General features: G+C 38.0%; 1 protein-coding gene across 1 annotated transcript in view; it reads left to right on the plus strand.

Annotated features, from left to right (window-relative positions):
• The window catches only part of cdh13 (cadherin 13, H-cadherin (heart)), a 405,276-nt gene that overhangs the window by 1,938 nt on the left and 382,236 nt on the right, over positions 1-21,102 (plus strand). The gene's annotated exons all lie outside the window — the stretch shown is intronic.

A 21,102-nucleotide genomic window follows, 5' to 3' on the forward strand; every position in this document is an offset into this window, starting at 1 on the left:
TTTTTACCTTTGATGTTGGAGAATTGGAAATCATGTGGTGATTCTAAACGTGTTAATCTAAATTAATCGTTAGAAACTCATAATAATGACCCCCCCCCGCACACATGTACAGATGAATGATCATTTTAAAATTCATTTATGGAACTTCTACCTGTAGTCTCGGAAAGCAGCTATATATTTTCATCCGAACACGGTTATTGATTTGGGTTGGTACACACACGATTGGTTACAACGTACAGTAGGCTTGTATGTCAAGAGAAAACTGAAGCAAAATGACTCGATTTCACCGTTACCTTGATTTAAGCGGTGGCGGCGCCTGATTGCCATACAGTAGTGGTAATCTAAACAGATTGGTACAGTAGTTTTATGCAAACGGGTTCATGCGCTTCACTTTCTGAATGGTGGCTCAGCACTCATACAGTAGGGTTTCTGAAGCGGCTGAGTTCTAGGATCAGTGATGTATTTTCCTGCAACTTGAGACAAATATGATCGTGCGGCAGACACAGGCTGCCACAGCCGCAGGCTTTCCGTTCCCTTCGCTGTAATAAACTTTAGCAATTGGAGTCAGACTTCATTCTGCTCTTGTTATGCATCTGAAGAAAAATGCTTTCAATGGAGAGATGGGTATTGACAGTTTTTGTGCAATCTTTTTGTTAATCTTTGTTCTCGTTAGGAATAAAGTTACTGTATATGATACGTGAGTCTGCCTTACCCGTTTTCTGCCTTTACTTTTCAGTTTAATATAGGGGCAAGTGTTTTTGCATGTGCAAAATGCATTATTTGGAGATAACTCTGTAACACGCCAGTAAAACCTGATGCACCTGCTGTGTCACATCTGCCAGCACCTTGATTTAAGTAATCTAAAAATAAACCCTTCTTCTTTTCCACTGATGATAACTTTGAGCAAGAATCTTCTCTCTGGTGTCTTCTTATGGTCCGAATAAATTTGTACTATATATGGTCAATCAAGTATTTTTTATGTTTTATAAATGTAGTGTGAATCCTTTTCTTTATTGAATGTACTGTACTGTATACTGTACCGATGCCACTGCTATCAACTGTGAGTCAGTGTAAGACAGCAGCAGAATCATTGGCCTTCAGGAATATGTAGATATGTGGCACATGAGATCATTTCAAGGACAGAAAAGTGAAAGTTGTTCTTAAATGTTCTGTACTGAAAAGGAGCCTAACAATTTCCTTTCTGGCTGTCAGTGTTAAAAATATCTGTTGATTTGAACTTTTACACATTCTCAGAACGCATGTTGGTCATCAGAAACATTTTGAACGCTGGGTGTGAACAAGTTACTCCCATGGACCTCTGTAACAAAAAAAAGTTTGTGCAGTTGCTGTGAAGTCATATCTATTCCTAACACGTTTAACAGGTGCAGCCACGAAAGAGATCCGACAAAGGTCATGATTCACCAAACAAGGTCAAAGAAATTGTCAACGTCATCTGGGTTATTTTATTTCTGCTCAGAGTGTATTATACATGGTTTGAGTGGTGGAGCTGCTCCAGTGTTCGTGTACATCTGACAAAAAGGCAGAAATAGAGGTTAATTCCATGCAGAAAAATAGAATAAATAATTTTCCTTCACAGCCAAAACAGTGTTCTTTCTTTCTGCTTTTCAGCATGGAATTAACCTCTGCTTCATCTTGTTTATTAGATATGTCATTATAAATTGTGATTCGGTATATTTCTCACAGTTAAAGTATTTGCCTTGTTTCTGGGGTTCTTCAGCAAATACACCCCCCAAAAAAGCTGTTTCTGCCTGTGGATTTCCAAGGAAAGCAATACTTTATGATGTTATTGCTGTGACCATTTCTCTGTCATCCAGCTTTGAAAAGTAGATTCTGACCTGGGTACAGTTAATGCCAAGTAAGACTCACATAAAATACTATACAGTACTGTATGACATGAACAAAAATATAATTAGGTTGAACTGAAGATCTTCTTTAAGGTAAAACGAAACAGATACTGAGTTTTCAGTAGTTGTGCTGGGGTAATCTTCATTAGGCCTTAGTTTATTCCTGTGTTGTAGCTCCCCATACACAGTGCCAGAGACATGATACTTGTTAAGTTTGTGTAATAGCTAGTTTTATGGTTTCACTGATTGTGTCAATGTAAATATAATCATATCATACACCAAATACAAATGCTTTTACCATTATCATAAGTCTCTTCTGCACATTTTCATGAACTAAAGGCCTCGCATACCAAATGCAACTTATCACGAAAATGTTCCTTTTTATCTTTGAACTGTTTGCTTGTTGTACAAATCCCGGAATTTCCTGTTTTGTATTATGTTGCCAATTGGAATGGTTCTCAGAAAAAAAACTTTTTTGTGGCTGCAAAACATTTAAATGTTAAATGATAGCTGTGCTTTGTAAACGTAACCAGTTGTAAGTTTTTTTACCCTCCTTTGTTTAGTAACTGCCACTGACGTGTCTACAAATTAAAGCTATCAGTGAGAAATACTCGATAAAAGCCTTTCCTTACTGCAATATGTGGTTTGTTCATTAAATTAAGGGAAATTAAAGTATTTTCTTTCATTTTGACCTCACAATGAAATTAACTGACTGCCATCATGTGTAACACATTAAACCTGTTTGATCTGAAGACCTGAATATTACATAGGAACATACAGTACTGAGCAGTGCAGGTACATAATTAAGTCAATACATTCAGTTCCATGCTTCAGTGTTTAAAATACAGCAGTTCTTTATTTTAATTCACACTTTTGCTCTGAATGCCTTCAATAATATAGAAACAGTTTAAATTTTACATCAGAGTAGTAGGCCAAGACTCAAGCTTTTTGATGTCTCTATCACTAGTATTTGCACAGATCATCTGTCTGTCGGTTAATTGTCATTAAATCTTTGAAGCAGATCTGCAATCCTATCTCAAACATGGGACATGTTGTACTGTTAGCAGGGTTTCCCTGAAACATTAGTCTCAGCTCCTACACAAACCATTTAAAAGCCATCATGTCATCAGGAGGAAAAATCTGGGATTTGTTTATACTAGAACAAAATGTTTGCCAGAGGAGCAATGCCTTGCTTTAGAATTTCGAGATGCGCTATCTAGTACTCAAGAAATCCAGCTCCAAAATGTTGTCATTTCAATCTATCAAAATATTTTTTTTACATAAACATTTTCTTTTGAACATTGGTGATAAGCTCTTGTGGTTATTAGTGCCGTTGAGCACTATGTGCTGCTCCCATGTTTTTGTCAGTCTCCGTCATCGAGTCTCAGTATTGTGGGACTTGAGTATGGCAGTGGAAATCAACGCAAGGCAACGGATTCAAATTCATTTGTAAATGTTCTCAACCACTTCAAAACTGTCATGCTCAAAGGCAGAGAGGATCATAAACCAAAGAGCTAGACAGAGCTGAACAGAGAAATTAACAATGTCATTAGTAAGTATAGCTGCAATAACAGTACAAATAGTTTTTATAGAGCAGTAAGAAGCTGTTTGCTCAAGCCCAAGGAATGTCTAATGCAATATGTGTTAATATGGGCTTCCAGAAAACCAATATTCCAGTTTGTAAGTTTAAATGCTTAAATGTCTGATATGATTACACTAGCTCATTTCTTTTTTTTCAGAAACCGCACATCAAATCTCTCAAGTTCTGATGAAACATCAAAGTTATCATTACTCAGAAGTAAAGATAGACCTGTTGGCATTTGGCAGTTCTTTGTAATGTCAACTTTTCAGGGCCTTCAAAAGAAGAAAGATTCTTAGAAAAAGTGAAGGAGCATTTTTTAAACTAATTTCACTTCCTCATGAGATTATTTACCCACTGAAGGCACTTGATTAAAAACCAACCTATAACTTCTGAAGGATTTGTAAATGTGTGAAATTGACCCCTTTTATTGTTAAAGGTTACAGCCTTTTTTTAAAATCCATGTATTCTTTTAATAGCTGTGATTTTAATAAGTCTCACGACTCAAGTCATAGATACACTGGGGGCGGGTGACATACTAAGGCCCAGAGGCTTTCTAGAGTTTTATGCAGATGACACAGACTTGATGCATCTTCATACTGAATTGCTTATATAGCACAATCATTCATGTATTAAGCAGGGGTTTTGTGAATATAAATGTGATGACTTAAGTACTTAACATGAAGATGCTCACTCTAGAATATGGTGAAGTGTTATAATTTCAGTGACTATTAAAGGAATTGTTTTATACAGCACTTTAAGATAGATATATATATAAAGTGTAGAAACAGATCAAGCTATTTTTTCAGCCACTTATCTGCTCATGTTAGGTATTAGTGTTTGACAACAGCATAGCAGAAGGCTTTTAAAATGTTTTCTTAGCAGTTTTGCAGAATTTCTTCAATGCAGAATTTTATATTTTGATAGCAACACCAAAATAGAACACGGGATTATTGTTATTTATGTTTGTTTTTTAAATAATGTGCACTTTTCTCAAAAGGCTTTTTTTCTGGTGAAAAGCTTTGTCAGGGTCCACAGTTTAATGCTGTTTATGATTTTTCCATCAGCGATAACCACCTAAGGCAGATACCTCCCCTACTGTGTTAGTAGTACTTCTTTTTTCACATGGGAAGTACTGAAAGAATATAGGTGTTGATCCTGTTTTATGTGTGATAGCCGTCTCTACAGACTACTACCTGTAAATGTGTATACGTTAAGTAGTTGGATTGATTGTCTCCGTTCATAAGAGGATTTCCTTGTGCTGCTGTGATTTGTTTGATGTCTCAGGTAGAGAAACAGAACTGCTTACCATCTGAACTGTTTCCATTGTACCACCGAGGAAAGTCAACCTTAGAACGTTGTTGAGAGTTCACATGTATGACGCGTTGAAAAATGTACTGAAAGAGATTTAAAGGAGGCAGAGAAAAAGAGATAACAGATGGTTACGGAGAACGTGATTGGAGATGAGCCATGGATTAAAAATGGATGCATTTGTAACCCCTGCTTCGGTGTGCACTTTATTCATACTGCCCAGTGCTGTTGAAACACGTATTGGAAAATTGGATGGACAAGAGTGGGCTCAGTGAAGTCAGAGAAGCTTAGGAAATGAGCTTGTTCTGTTACACATCAAGGGACAAGGGAAGTCAGAGCAGCTTGCAGTTCATCTTGTTTTTCACCATTAAATGCCTTAATACAATTCCCTAATATTTAAGCCTCTTGTTGAACTCTGAAAACTTTGTATATAGATTTAAATAGTACTTTAAAACATTCTGCAGTTAAGGAGAGTCCACTGTCAGTCTTACAAATGCATGAGAGGTTTTTTGTTAGCTTACTATTGCATTCTAAGGAATTTCATTCTAAGGAATTGAAAAAGGTGAGATCTCAGTATAAGAACAGAAGTATTCAGCAATAGTTTCTGTAGGAATAGCCTTTTATCAGTAGATAGATTTTCTGCTCAAGGTTTAACAGTTGGTGTTTACAAGTGTCCAAAGATAGGTGTAGATACACTGCAATATTCATGGTTCATTTTATGAAGACCCTCTGTAATAACTCAACATTTGTGCATCTTATTTTGTGAAGGTGTACCTCCATATCAGTGTAAATTGCTTACTTCTATTGTTATAGTTTTCTTCTTTCTTATACTGTTGATAAACCTTTGTGTGACTGAATTGAATTGTGAATCAGAAAAATGTGGCATCAATCACTGTCTCCACTCAAGTGATAGTTGCAGTACCCCTTATAGCTTCCTAGATGGCGGTCTTATGCTAGCAATTCTATGGAGACCAGTCCTTGTGCATGAATGCGAAGATAATACGCACTGGGGCGTGCAGTATGTGTGTCTCTTTGTATACTTGTGTGCTAGACTGTTATTTTAAGTTCATAGCTTGAGCAGATTGTAGATTAGGCTCTTGAACATAGTGTTTGATGGCACTAGTGGTTGGATATTCAGACAAATACATTGTATGTGCGTAATATAGTTACTGATAAAAAATGCTTCCAGTCAATTAAGATATGCTTCCAATTTGTTTCTATGAAGTTTCCTTGCAGGAACACAAGAGAGTCATTATCTTGGGTTTCAGCCTGAAAAAGACAGATTTCCTGGGTTTCAGTCTTGAAGAGATGGATGATAATGTGTTTACACTTTTGATACATCAGTTCATGGTTAACAAAACAAAAAGCCAAATGATTGTCAGCTTTAACCCAGAGAACACCAACACAAGGGGGTTATCTCATGTGATCATTGTGTATCTTTAATTTTAAGAATTATTTTTATCCACACATGCAAGTTGCTCAAAAGAAAATGAAAACTGTTGTGACTATTAAATGTTCAGGATACTGTACAGTACAGTGTACTGTTTCCAGCAGTGTAGCCTTCTGTTTTTGTTTACGGTATTGTGTAGGGGATCAAACATAGCCAGTATGATTTCTGAAATTGCAATTGGCTGTGTTCAAATCTCATGTTAGTCATTAAGCAGATTTGCACAGTTATTTTAAGACAGCTTGAAGACATTATTTAGAAGAATGATAGACTGGTAAAGCTGTAAATATAATTATACACACATTAAACTATTCATCTTACAAACTGAACGTCTTTTTTCGGATGCCTACTTGCTTTTGAACCATGTACAAAGAATGACATAGAAATCCTCACATCTCAGTGAGAAATCCTGTGTGAAGGCAGGGAGATTACTATGGAGTATTGTTTCTTTCTTTTGTGTGTGATGCTTGCTGTTTGTTGTGATACTACACAACATGACAGGGCGCTTTGCCTTGGATCCATGACCTGTAGCAAGCAGGCAGTTTTCTCAAAAAGGTACCTCAGTGACCAATTAGACTGCCTGAGACCGATGCTACAGTGACCCCACCCATGAATGCTCAAGCCCTCACGTCAAGCTCCACCCCAGTAACACCGTGTGACAGCTCTGAGAAGCAGAATTTAATGTTGGCATCCCACTATCTAAAACCACATCGATCTGTTCTCCTGTCTCTGAACTTGTGTAGCCAAAGAAAAAGAAGAATGTTCCAGGTCAGATCTTTTTCAAATGGTACGTGGTAGAAAATGAAATATAGGTGGGATGAGAATGCATTTTAATTAAAATCATCTTCTTTCCCCCAGGTGGTTTTCAATCCCTTCTCTGTGAAATAAGTGAAACAAGAGAAAGGCTCCCCTTTCACCTTTTTCACAGAGAAAGTGTTTGTTTTTTCTCATTGCAGTTGGGTGAGAGTTATAAATTGCTTACTTTTTCCCGGTCAGTCTGAGCTCTACTGAAATACATGGGCTCAGCTCTAGCAGTATAGTAAAACACTGTAAGTGTATTTAAAATCCTCATTGCTTTTAACACAGTCAACACAGTGTGAGATTTCTGAACCAACAGTAAATGTTTAGGCCCAAGGACACAATTTAAGAAGAACATTCGGAATTTAATTCACAAGCACTTATTTACACCATGAGTGGTGGGGTCTGAATTTATGTGATATTAGTAACAAACTGAGCATGACTTGTCAAATGGGACATTTAGAACTCCTTATGTATTTATAGGCATCTCTTTGCTGAGTTAACCAGATTTATCTTGTCCAGAATTGAGCCCATTTACGAGTATTGATTAGTATTAGTAATGGGCTTAAATTAAATCTTCAACCTGTCCAACCATGGCAAATTTCAATCTCTGTTGGTGATGAAGCATTTCCATTGTAGTAAGAAGTAGTCTGATTCAAAAATACGACAGTATTCCAGGTTTGTAATTTGTCCTCTGCCCTAATTTTAACAACGCATTTGATATTTGGGTCAACATAATAGTATACTTATTATCTTTGATTAAAATGTATGACTTTGTCCTAGTAATGATCTTGGACCATATTTGTTTGCAAATTAATTGACGTTTTTCTTCAAAAACAATTTTGCATGGAGTTGCTGTTACTGTAAGCGGGAATGTACAGCCTGTATGTGTTGTTGTACTACAATAATGAGTCTTTTCTCATTTTCTAAACTATACCAAGCAGAATGTGCTCAAGAATGTCTTAATTGTCTTATTCTTATGTCTTATGTCCCATCCTTGATGTATTTTGGCTTTGTGAACTTGATTTAGCTGCAATAAAGACATTTTTCACTCTTTAAAAGTTATGCAAACTAGGGTTATTGATATGCTGTTGAGCATCATTATCTTTTTAGAGACTTTTTATCTAAACAGTCTCATTGGTTAATATCTTGACAGCAAGAATTACAAATCTGTCTGTGTGTTGCAGATTGTTTATCCAGTTTTCATTAACATTTATCCATAAAGGGCATTTGGTAGTTTACTGCCAAGGTAGCAATTAAGGTATTTATGGACATTGCCCTTCATCACTTTCCTTTTCAAATCAATTTAAAGTCACAGTTCCTCCAGGCACCTTACAAAGGTAAACACATCAGAGATACATAGAGATATAGTACATTGTCATTTATTAAAATTAGTACATTAAGCTTTTAAAAACATCCTTTTTTAAAAGCACTTTTTCAATGGATTCATTTTCTTCACCCCTGTCAATGTGTGACATCAACATAACAACATTATGAGGACCATTACAGACAGTGACTGTATGAAAACTTGGAACCTCAGACATTCAGCAGAAGAATAGTAACTGATAGAGAAGAGGTGGTCATTACTTCAATCTGAGCTGGTATAAAAGTAATTTGTCAGTTTTGAATAGATGACAGTGCATTAAAAATGCAGTTACATGTTTAAACCTTTCAAGAACTTGATATCTGACTTTTCTGAACACTGACCTTGTTAGAACTTACTAGAGGTTAATTCCACAGAAATAAAAATTAACTGTGGAGCCTTCTTTAAGTGTGAGAAAAAGAGACCATTGTCCTCAAAAGGAGAAAGCAGGCTCACTACTGAGAAAAAATTCTTTAGTCATCTATCTGTAATGAGTTTCCAAGTTAGTCATCCTTCACTCTGACATGCGTGATGGCTAAGAGTGCCTCTATTGTGTCTACATGACAGCTCTCTGTTCAAACTGAGTACCTTTGTACCTAATGAAACTCACAAGTACAGCGTCATTACAGGATTGCATTGAAGTGATGGGCAATTCAAACACTAGAGGGTGCTTATACACACTGTGAAATTCAGTACTTGAAGCCAAACCTGAGTCTGCTAGAAAACTTTTTGCTTTACTCTGTAGTTCCTGTCATGGTCCAGGGGACCTGGTAAGTCTAGTTACTTACTGTACCTAGTCACCTGACATCACCCATACTTAAAGACTGGGGGAATGCATTAAGGGACCTCTGGTCTTTAAGGACCGAAGGGCATTAATAATTTTCTTCCAAAAAATCTCTGAATTGCTAAATAATCAAATTGCATGCTCAATTGACCACAGTTAGATTGTCCCAAGTCTTTACAAATTTCTGATTTAATGGTTATCTGTAAGACCTACGAGACTGGGGTTGGAGAGCGCTGATTTAGATGTGCATCTTGCTTAATCCAGATGTGGTACACACCTCATTGTATGTGACAGTACAGTTAACCTGTGGTGAAATAGGGTTGGATTAAAGAACTGTAACACTGTATCAGCTGGTTGACAGTTTTCTTAAATTCTAGGCTGAAATGAATTAAACGAATGGAAACATGTGGTGTAGAGAGAGTTTTCTGTGCTCACGCCAGATCAGCATCCCTCCATTTTCTAAATGCTTTATCCCATACAGGGTCGCAGGGGAGCTGTAGCCTAACTCAGGTGCAAAGCAGGAGACGCCCTGGATGGGGTGCCAGTCTGTTGCAGGGCACACAAAAACAAAGTCACATCAGGACACATTTTCCCAGAAGACAAATAACCTGAAAAGTATTTCTTTGGACTGCAGCACTCAGAAGAAACCCATGTGACCACAGGGAGAATATACAACTCCATGCAGGCAGCACCCCAGGAATTGAACCCAGGGCCCCAGTGCTGCAAAGGCAGCAATGCTGACCACTGCGCCACTGTGCTGCCCCCAGGTCTTCGTGTTCTCTGTAAAATATGTTCCATAATGCAAGCTGGTCCTTTACAGGTATCTGTTCTGCCAATACAAATAATAATGTGAGCTTAACTACAGTACAAACCTAGTAGGTATCATTCTACTGGTAGACTGTGGTTCTCTGTGGAAAAATGAGGTTTCTGCGCTAATCAATGTTGGGCCCGTCAATGGCCTGTTATAATGTGGCTGATTCTGTACTGCAGTTGACAACTTGTTAGTGCCACTTTGTTTTACCTTTGAATTGTGAGACCATGGGATTTACTTGGAATGCCACCTGGAGTTTTCTGTTCACTTCTCAATTCATTTGCCCCTTATAAGGAAACTGTGAAAATATTTTGCATTTTAATATAGGGGATATTAATATTTGTTTTGGAGCAGGACAGTGACACTGTGGTTAGCATCATTGACTCGCAGCGTGGGGGTCAGGGTTCAATTCTGGACCTGGAATCTCGTATCTTCCTGTGTTTGCATGGGTTTCCTTCAGGTTCTCCAGTCCGAGGGGTTGATTGGTTTCTGGGAGAATTGGCTCTGGTGTGAACATGTGTGTGTCCAGGATGTATCCTGCCATGCGCCCGTTGCTTCCTGGGATAGGCTTTGCCTCCCATGCAGCCCTGTATTGGATAAAGTGGTTAGAAAATAGATCGATTTTATACATAGAAACAGATGTATTAAATGATTTCTCGTGAACGATGATAAAATTATGTAAGGAAGCTATCTGGTAATTGGTATGAAAGATAAACAAATGAAGTGCACTTGAGAAAACAGCCCACAGTACTTGACTAAGATAAAAAGAAGATTGATATTAACAAGTAGTAATAATTTTCCTTAGCTCTTTTTACAGATCTTAAAGCACTCTGTAAGAACAAAAACAGTGGTATTATACAAACAAATAAAAGAGGGGATAAATGCAAAAAAACTCAATTTGTCCTTACAAATCATTCTTTTATACTGTATATATAAATTAATACTCACTAATTTTCAGTCATCCTGTACATACAGTAAGCCATACTTGTATGTAGTGGTCCAATGATGTACAGTATATTAATGTCTTGAAGAATGAAGTTATGTGCTGCATTAAGGTGAAGTGCATGCTTAGAATAAGCCTCTTGGAAAAGGTGGCATCTTGATCATGTATCATCATGTTCATGTCTTCAGTGTTGGTCCATGTGAGCCCATCTGCTGGTTTGGAACCCAGCAACACTTAGCATTACAGATTTTAACATCCTTATACAATGTAATAGTTAACCCGTCGTCTCCAGCAACTTTCAAAACTGAAAATGGCACAAAAACTCCAGTTATTAGCTCAATGAGAAGGGATTGATTAATTTGGGGCTGAACTGTAACATTCTGATGACACAGGGGTCACTGTTAAAAGCCTTCAAATTCAAAGTGTTTTTTTTGTTTACATGAAAACTAAAATTCTTCCTTAACTTCCATAACTGGAATTGGAATGATTCTTGATCGTATTCTCAATGAATTAAGATGTGCAGAAACCAGATATGACTCTTGACTCTTGTTTTCAGTTTTTTCCTCAATGGATGTCCACTAAGTTTTGGTTTTGGAGTTGAGACTTAACCAGTTGGTTGAAAATTGTATTTCATCTGAGCAATATCCAGAGCCTGAGACCACGGCAGAAATTCAGTGCACTTTTAGTATAGACCTTTCTTACATGTGGATGTTAATTTCGCTCTGAAAAATAGAGCTAAATAAACAGCATACAGCCTCTAGAACCTCTGCCTCCTCCTTTACAGCCCACATGCTGACACAGCTCCCATCTTGAACCTCTGGGGGTTCAAGTATAAGCTTCTTATAAAGTATAGTAGAAGTGTACATTAAAGTATACAAGTATAAATTAAGCTTTAAGTATAAATTAAGCTTCATATATGTGCTGCTTTGATGGTCAGCACTGGCAACCAACATGGATTACAGTACTCTTTAAAAAATACATAATTAGGTCTTATTATAAGTTCGATGGATCGTGCTTTAAAATTAGCAAAGGTTTCCAGGTCCTTAATTATTTTCACTTGTGGTTCCAATTTGTGCTTGTGCTTATATGCAGCTGCACTGCCTTTCTAGTAGTATTTGTAACCTGAGCTGGCAGTGCCTTTCAGAAAGGGCACATCTTACTGTTGGCAGTATTTATCTTCTTCAAGGTTTCTCATGCACACACAAAAGGCATTTAACTTGGAATAAATTATTCTTCCATTTTTTCTCCACCAATCATTGAGCGTGAGGTGTCTCCAGTAAGAATATTTTTTACTCATGATTGTCACTCCATAATGCCTTTCTGGAACATGAATTGTGGCCTAAAGATGCACAATGACAAGCTCATCTTTCATATGTTTTCTCTTGAGATTGCCTACAGTTATTGAGTAAAAAAAAAGAATAAAGTAATTTCATCGCAGGAGAGATGAATATTTACTTTAAATATGCACAGAGATTTATGATTGTGAGCTGTCCTTTAGACTACAGTTTGGTTGTTACTGTCTGCGGGAAGCCAAGTAATCATGAGACCTGCTAAACCTTCTTTAAGTTGATTGGGGTCATTACAGGCATTATCCAGAAATGGCAATAAGTCTTAGCCTCATTCTGAAGAGCTCATTGTTTTGGAATAGATCCAGGCAAACTACATAGGGAAAACTGTTTTCCAATTAGGGGACATTTAGGGCTCTGCTTGCTCAGATATTTGCTTTTTATTAGGTTTATGTTGTTACAGAGAAAAGGAAACAAAGTCAGTTTATCCCATGCTAAGCCCTTAGAGAACTAAAGGTCTTCTGCTCTTGTTAGATAATGAGGGGAGTATAGTGATACTAAATGCTTGAGTTTCTCATCTACATTTGAAGCTTTCAGTGTTTTATATCCATCTTGTGCTATTTTACAAAAGCTTCAGGATGCATCATTCATTGGGAAGTATTTGGTAAACTTGAATAATATACATTATTTCTACAGCAAATGGCTATTTTTAGCAATTAAATGCTTTCTTTCCAAAACTTACTGTGTTAAAGTTTAAGCTTTATAATTCGAGTACCTGCAATGTCTTAATTAAAGCATTTTACCATATAGCTCATTATAGAAAAACATGCACAACTCTATCTTTTAGAAGAAACTGAATTGAGGCAAATTAATCATGTTAGATCAAAATGGTTTTGTAATGTACAAGAAAAAACTTCAGAACTTAACCATTAGAAAAGACCACAAAACAATGTGCTTAGACTTTTAATAATATGATGTCGCTGATCGCAATCTGTTACTTCAGTTAGTTAATGAAGCTCAGCTGGAGTGAAACCCAACAGGTGTGTGAGCCTCCAGGACCAGGACTAGAGTTCAGTCTTTATACACTGTAGCAGCTTGTCTCTTGGTCACCCTTACTGTACCTAGTCCAGTAACAGCCCTGTAGTGATGGGATCATTTCTTCCAAGCTCATGGGCCAAGAGTCTAGCACTGAGGATTGTCATAGCCCTGGCTCCTGGACCTGGAGGCCTGTGTCTCTGCAGATGTTCATTTCAGCCCAGCTCATAATCGAAATCACCTCATAATTGAGTTAACGGGGCCAATTTAGCAGCTTCTCCCAGCTCGTCTGATGTACAGTAGGTACTCTGAAGAAACCTGCAGGCTCACCAGCCCTCTAGGACCAGAACTGGACCTCCCTGCTGGATCTCATTCCTTTGGTGTCAGTATGGGCACGTTATGAACATCTCCGAAGCCAAAGTGTTCAGTAAAGTACAGTTCCTATTTCCAAAGCCTTGTCCTTGAGAGCTTGTAAAAATGAGAAGGTGTGCTTTTGCGAGTTAACTTTCTTTTCCATGTGCACAAGAGAACCAAGATCATGAACATTCCTACATGCATTGGGTGTTGTTCAGAAAATATGTTGCTTTGGTGGAGATAAAATATTGTAGGTGTGCAAAATATAACTTAGGGTTTTCATTTCAGATGATTAACACATTGTAGTGTGGCATTGCAAAGTCAATAGAAAATTCAGGATAGCATGGTGAGAGCAGTTTTTATTTTTCCTGAATGTAAGTAGCATGTATTTGAGGGCAGGAGAGGTTTTCATCTATCCAAAGGATCCTTCTCTTTTAAGGCCAGCCTTTGTAGTGGGAAGTCTAGGGCTGAGTTTGGTAGCCTTTCAGTGATAATAGTGGTCAAGGCACAGAGGATCATTTATCTTTTTTTAAGTAAATCAAAAACAGAATGGAGAATCCCACTGCAAAGATCTAAGCATTTTCCTGGACTAATATCAACTGGATTGATTTATTTCCTGTGAAGAAGTCGAAGACCTTTTTTGATGTCTGTGAAGCTGACCTTTTCTACAGTGGGGAAGTCAAAAATCAAAAGACTTTGATGCGGAATTTGTTTAACACTTTGACTGCCAAGCTGCTTCAGAATACCTGAAATTAAACTGTGATTGGAAAGTGTTTTACAGAAGCAGTTGTGGGCCTTGCACATCAAGTCTGCAGGAAATGTAATGATAATGAGTGCTTTGTGTGATCAAAGATGTGAGTTTTTCTATCTTTGACCTATTTTCTTTTAAACCACATGAATGATAAGTGCTCGGATGTGAAAGGAGGCAAAGAGGCCTAAATGCATTTTAGAACCATTATTGGATATTATAGTTATTAATTGCAGTAAAAGACTGGAAAGCGTTTTGTCAGGGTTCAATCAAATATTAGGCATATCCAGATAAAAAGACAAAACATAAATATTTAGACATGTTAAGATGATTTTGAATGTATTATACTTGGTGTGTTCTTGTTGCTGGACTTATAAAGATGCATTTCTTTAGATGAGGCATTATAGAAAAAATGATCATTTGGTGTAGAAGACGTAGGGGCCACAGGAACACATCACACATGCTGGCTTGGCGTTTCCTTTTCTGCCGTTTCCTTGTTTTTGTCCAGTAGGGAGGTGATTGGTGTTAGCATGACCCGCTCCCTGTCCCTGCTGTAGCTCTCCAGGGATGCAGGAGCGGTGAGGATCAGTAGGTGTCCAGTGATTTGGTCATAATCATGTAATTCATAGAGTTTAATATCTTATCTATCTATCTAATATCTATCTGTGACAAACAGGGTGTTCGAACTATGTGGCAACTTCATACCTAAGGAGTGGAAGTGGAATCAATCAGCCAACTTGTTCAGACTCTTTATTGTATAAAAGCACAATCAAGAATCAATGGAATGGAATGCCCACACAGTAATTGTGACTGGCTTAATGCTAGTAGGGGCAAGGGTGGGATGAGTTGGCCAGGGCTCAGCTGTGCAACAGCACTTTCTGTGCACCTGTAGGCTTGCCGTGATGTCATTGAAAGATGTAATGAACATTTGGTGTTTCCAAATTGGGAGGGTTTAAAAAAAGAAGCAGCAATTCCTTTGGTATGGTGGATTTATTTCCCTGTCTGCCATATGGACTGTCGTTTGGAAGATAACCACCTATTTGTCTTTGATGGACAAGAAAAGTTTTTCCCCTCCTAAGACACAAAATAATGAACTGGAAGAACATGCTTGCTTCAAATAACCATTACATTTAGATCAAGAAAACAAAATCAAAGAATTTTTCAACATTAAGAACATCACAGTTCTTTGAGTATGTTTATGACAGTCTCAGAGACTTTCCAGAAATTAGCCATTACATGCTTACGTACTGTACATGATTCTGTGTCTGCAGGTACGTTCTGTTTCTTAAACTTTAATTTAATATAAAAAATTCCGTAAAGATACCTAATTGAGATTAGGTGTTTGAAAGTAATTGTGTGGAATTTATTTTTAAAGATAGTTTTACTGTCATCATTATCTTCTGTTTTGCTTTCTCCCATGTTTTTAATTAGAACAGCGAGATGGAGTGCTGTACCACAGGGAACTGCGGGTTTGTCTTCTTGTTTTTCAGTGCTGTACCTGGCTCTGTCTCTTGCTGGTTAGCAGAAACCCCAAAGATACATTTGCCTGCCCTGAGGGTGGGTAGAACAGTTACTGTAAGTCCTTAAAAAACACTTCATGCTGCTCACTTAAGGCACTTAAATTGTCAAATCAATTCTTATTTAATGACTCAAAAAAACAGTTAAAATCCTGAATATTAGTTCTAATGCATGCTAGGAGATTTTGCTTTAAAATACACAGTAAAAGGTAAATGGCAGTCAGGCTGTTTAATATGATCTAAATGTTCGCAGCCTGCTCCGTATTCAGAATGCAGTACCTCAGGGCCTGAGCACTAGGGGAGTTTTCACTTCAATTCTTGACATTTTTGTTTCTCATTAAAGGTACCTTCCGACCCTAATGCTTCTAGGCCTGAGTTTTCCCCATTAATCTTGTGTTTGGATTGTGTTGTGCTTCAGCTCGATATCCAGCCCCCTTTCCTGATATTGCAGTAGAAGTCACAGTCTGAATTAGCATGAATTTGAATTGCCTGGTTTCTGACGTGAAAGCGCCCTCTCAGTCTGCAGATCTTATTTTACCTCAAGGCACGTCCTTAGCACGTCTCTAGTCTAGATACATCAGTGTTATTTATCACATTTGCGTTCACATGCTGTATTGCTCTTTGCATAGTTTCTGAGTATGGACAATAAATAAGATGGCCTATTGATAAATGGCACTTAACATCTACAGCCCATAGTTCAAGGATGCTGTTTATATTTATGTAAATTGGGACCATAGAAATACTTAACCTTAGCTTGTTTTATGGTGCCCTTTGATCTTAGATAAACTTAAATTTACTTTTAGAAGCCTCTATGCTAGGTTTTTGCTCTTTCAATTCAGCAACAGCCTACTGCCGTGTGTGGTGTTGCTATACGTACAAACGTTTGTACTCGCAGAGGAAAAACAAAAGCTTTATTACAGGTGGTAACAATTATTCCCTTTCAGACGATCTGATGCTCCAGAGTTACATGAATGAAAAAGGGGTTGGAACCAGGAAACATCAGGGTTCTGCAGCTTTGCTTCTGAGGTTTTATGGGAATATCTTTTTCCTTTCCCTGTGTGTGGAAATAACTGGCAAGAAGGTGTTCAGGTGCTTGCAGTTATTCAAGCAGAGCAAGAGTGTTCAGCATGGAGGGCCAGTGACAGCTGGCAGTGTAGCGAATGGTCCACACTAATTCCTTTGCGGTGCCACACAAGGCACCTAAGCTGTTTTGTTCAAGCTGGGGAGGATACGTTTGTACTCTTTATGTGATTGCTATAGCTAAATTGAAGATGCTGCGAGACTTACCTCTCCCTAAGCCATTTTTATCCCTGATTAAATCCTGTTTCTGGATTTTTTTATCTTACTCCTGTATGGACGCTACCTTCTTTGTTGCGTTTCAGACATGCACGGTCATCCACAGTTACTTGAGTGGGAATGAACCCTGCACCAGGCTCTAAGTTTAATCCAATTTAGGTTCTGTTTCTCTGCCCAGGCATTTAAGCTCGCCAGGGCTACAGCATGAACTCGGCAAGAGTCATCGAGTTCTCCTCCAGGCCACATCCGTTACTGGCAGGTGTGACCCCTCACAGCGTTCAGCCGGCAGCTCTTGGTTACAGGGGAGCGTAAACAGACAGTGCACACTTGGCAAACCGGAGTTCTTGGATTGATCCTGCCCGGTGCTGTCAAATCACAATGCATTGGCAGAGTGCATTTCGATCTTTTATGAGCATACATAAAGGCAGTGAACCGAAAATCAAATTTTTCCTTGTGAGAAAGAAGGGAAAGCTTTACTGAACAGAAAACATTTTTACCCCTGGGACTGTGAAATATAAAGTTATTTTTTCTGTCCTTTACTAGGCGGAAATAATGCAGTAAATCCCATCACTAATTGGTAGAATTCCTCTCGGGGACACAGTATATGCATTGCAGGGCTGATTTAGATATGATAAGGGCTACGTTCTTTCCAATCTTAAGCTGTGTCATGGCACCGACGTTATCAGGTTACAAGTAATGAAAAATCCTTTCCCACCCATTCGTTATTATGTGATCCATCATCATCACTGTTGAAGTATTAAGAACCAAGCAATTTAACTTGGCGATCTTCTAAGCACCTGCTTTAAAACGTGGATTTTGCTTAGAGGAAAGCACACCCTGCAACCCCATAGTCTTTAGGATCTTTTGCACAGTACATGCAGAGTAACCTATCACGAGATGTATTTATTTGTGTTCTGCTGATAGTACAGAAAAGGATTTATGATGCAGCAGGACACAAATTCTGCACTGTTCCCATCGGGATAAGCAGTAGCACTTTCATATTTGTTCTCCAATACAAATGTTAATTTGGTTTTTCCAAGCAAACAGACGTTCAGGTTATTTACAATGTGCAATCAAGCATTCAACTTCTTTTCAGTTGGAAGGACATATCTCATATTTGTTTAAATGCTTGTTTTTCTAAAGACTAGCAGTAATACAGAAAATACAGTATTACTAACAAAGGGCAACTTGTGCCCAAAGAATGCAATTTTACTTTGAAGCTTGGACATTTCAGCTACAGAATCTAAAAGTGTGAAAATTAAATTGTCACAAAGGACATAGGATAATCAGCAGAACCTAAGATCTCCTTAAACTCAAGAATCTGGTTTAATAATTATGTGGACCGTGCCATGAAATAAAAGACATGACCGATTTACATTTACTTCAAAACACAAATGCATGTGTACACATATTGAAACATCAATTGAATACCAGCACAGGTGGTGTAATTTTTCCACTTATCAGAAGTGACCTATATATAATGAAAAGTGATTTTCTGATCAATTTAAAGACATGCGACTTTAAACTTCTAAGGTGGAAGGCAAGAGAGTTGTGATCAGGACCCTAGCTTTCTAATCTGAAGGAAAAAAAAATGGTTTTGTTTCTCCGTGAGCACATTTCAGACACCGTGACCGGTCATGTGTTGTGGACCCAAGAGAATCCAATAGCCCAGAGGAGACAAGTTGGAAAGCTCCATCAAAACCCCAGTCCATAGCTTGATGGGCATCAGTCAGACTGAGATTGCACTTTACCAGAGGGTAGTGAAAGTGAACACCAGGCCTGGAAATAAAAGCAGGCCTTATATAGAGCTACAGTAAGTAAGCTTAGCTGTGCGTGCTCACAGCATCAGGTTGCCATGTGCCTGACATCACTCTGGCCGAATGGCAGCGTTCTCAAGCTTCCACAAACGTCTGTGGTTTTCAGAGGCTATTTTCAGTCCTGCAATAGTTAAATGTCACTTATTACCCATGTGCTCCCAAGACAATTGCCCTTTTCCCGAACTAAAAAAGCTGTCTTGTTTCCTCCATTGCTTAATTCAAGGAATCAATCTGCTTAGTACGACTGCATATATTAAAACCGTACTTAATCTTCTGTTTTCAAGAAGAGGCTGAGTAGAGTTTAAGCGATTTCACACTTGTCAGCTGTGTGAAGCTCTAATTCTGTTTACACAATTAAACACAAAACTGTACATTTAACTACTACTGATTTTGAAAATCCCCTGTTGCAACATTTTAAAACTTAGTTTGCCATCCACTTCTTCAGGAGGACCAAGAATTTAGATAAGATGAGATGAGATCACTTTATTGGCCATATACAATTTCTTGTATTAGGAATTCTTTTTCGCATACCCCACCTTGCTCTCCATGAGACACACAGACAGGGAGAGAAGCTGGGGTCAGAGCGCAGGGTCAGCCATTTATATGGTGCCCCTGGAGCAGTTGGGGTTAAGGGCCTTGCTCAGGGGCCCAACGGAGTAGGATTCCTCTGCCGGCTGCGGGATATGGCCTGGCAACATTCAGCCACAGGTGCAGATCCTGAGCCACAGAGCCACCGCTCCGCCCCATTTCACCTTTAATGACACAGTCCTTTCTCAGAAATACTACTGATTGGTTTTTGTTAGGGGGCAAATTACAGTCCTTTTCCCTTGCAAATTCCGAACATTCAGGAGAGGGGTCATCTTGTTTAGTAACTACTACCTGCAGTGTTCGAATCAATCAATGATTCAGTGTACCTTGTGTGTTCCAGCACTTGAATACACATTGGCTTTTACATTTAAGGAAGAAGTTGTGTATTTCAGATGCCATGGAGTAATTTAAGATGTTTCTTGTTCACATTTCAAGCTCTGCTCTTGATCTTCTATGTTAATCCCCCCAAAAGAATGATGTTAAGAATACAGATACTTTCTCATATGGTATATTAAGCGGTTTCAAATTATTTTTATACTAGCGTAATTGTGATACAAAAATAGGATAAACATGAGGATCTTACTAGTTTGTTCTGTGTTACTATGTTTTTTTTTTCTAAATATAGGCCTGTCCTACGGGGTTTAAACTTAGTCAATAATATTAGCTTACTCATGGAAGAGCACAGGTGCAGCACTTGAATGGAGAGCAATAATATGTGCTGAAGATAGGGTTGCCTTAAATATCACCCCATTAGCATGGAGACAGGACACAGAAGTTTTAATAAATGCGCTTCCTCATCGCGGTGTACTCAATCTATGAGAGAGAGAAGGGAACGGACGATTCTTTGTGGGAAAGTAAATGAAGTGTCAAAGCGTAATGGAAGATTCTAATTTTACCGTTCCAGAATGATAATAACGTGGGCTAGGCAGGACTTGTGGACAAGAAGGAACATATACTGTAGCAAACAAGACTCTGAATTGATTGATCCCTTCTCCCCCATTTTTTTTAATTTTGGTACATTAGAAATCCAAAGTATTTTCAGGTCCTGATGCACACAGTATAGTAGGTTAAGTAATATGATTTGGGATCTGCAAAACTTTGCATCAACTCAACTAAATCTCTTGTCCTACTTATATAAAGCAGGAAGGCAAGATCTTGCAGTTTTATATTAAATAATGTGGTGGTTCCTGGATTTTCTACAGGCCTTTAATGTAGTAGACTTTAATAATTGGGTAACTACTCAACATACTTTTTTTTAAAGAAAGATTTTGATTGGAATTGGCAAGGGATGATAACATTGTTGTTGGATATCTTCTGAACAAATCATTTGAGCTTGGTTTTACACCGTAATTTTCATCCTTTCGTCAGCTTGCATTCGATTTCATCCTGGACTGACTCACCTAAACTAACCTTAGATAAGCCAGCATTAGTACTAATCTAGTCTATACTGAGTCTATAAAACGACTTGATATATTTAACCACGTGATATTTAAAGAAACAAGACTTTTAAAATCATGAAATGAGATGAGTTTAATTCAGAACCGAGCATAAATATATTTC

Source organism: Lepisosteus platostomus, chromosome 20 (genome assembly GCF_059453375.1).
Source record: "Lepisosteus platostomus isolate fLepPlt1 chromosome 20, fLepPlt1.hap1, whole genome shotgun sequence".
Classification (NCBI taxonomy): Eukaryota; Metazoa; Chordata; class Actinopteri; order Semionotiformes; family Lepisosteidae; genus Lepisosteus; species Lepisosteus platostomus.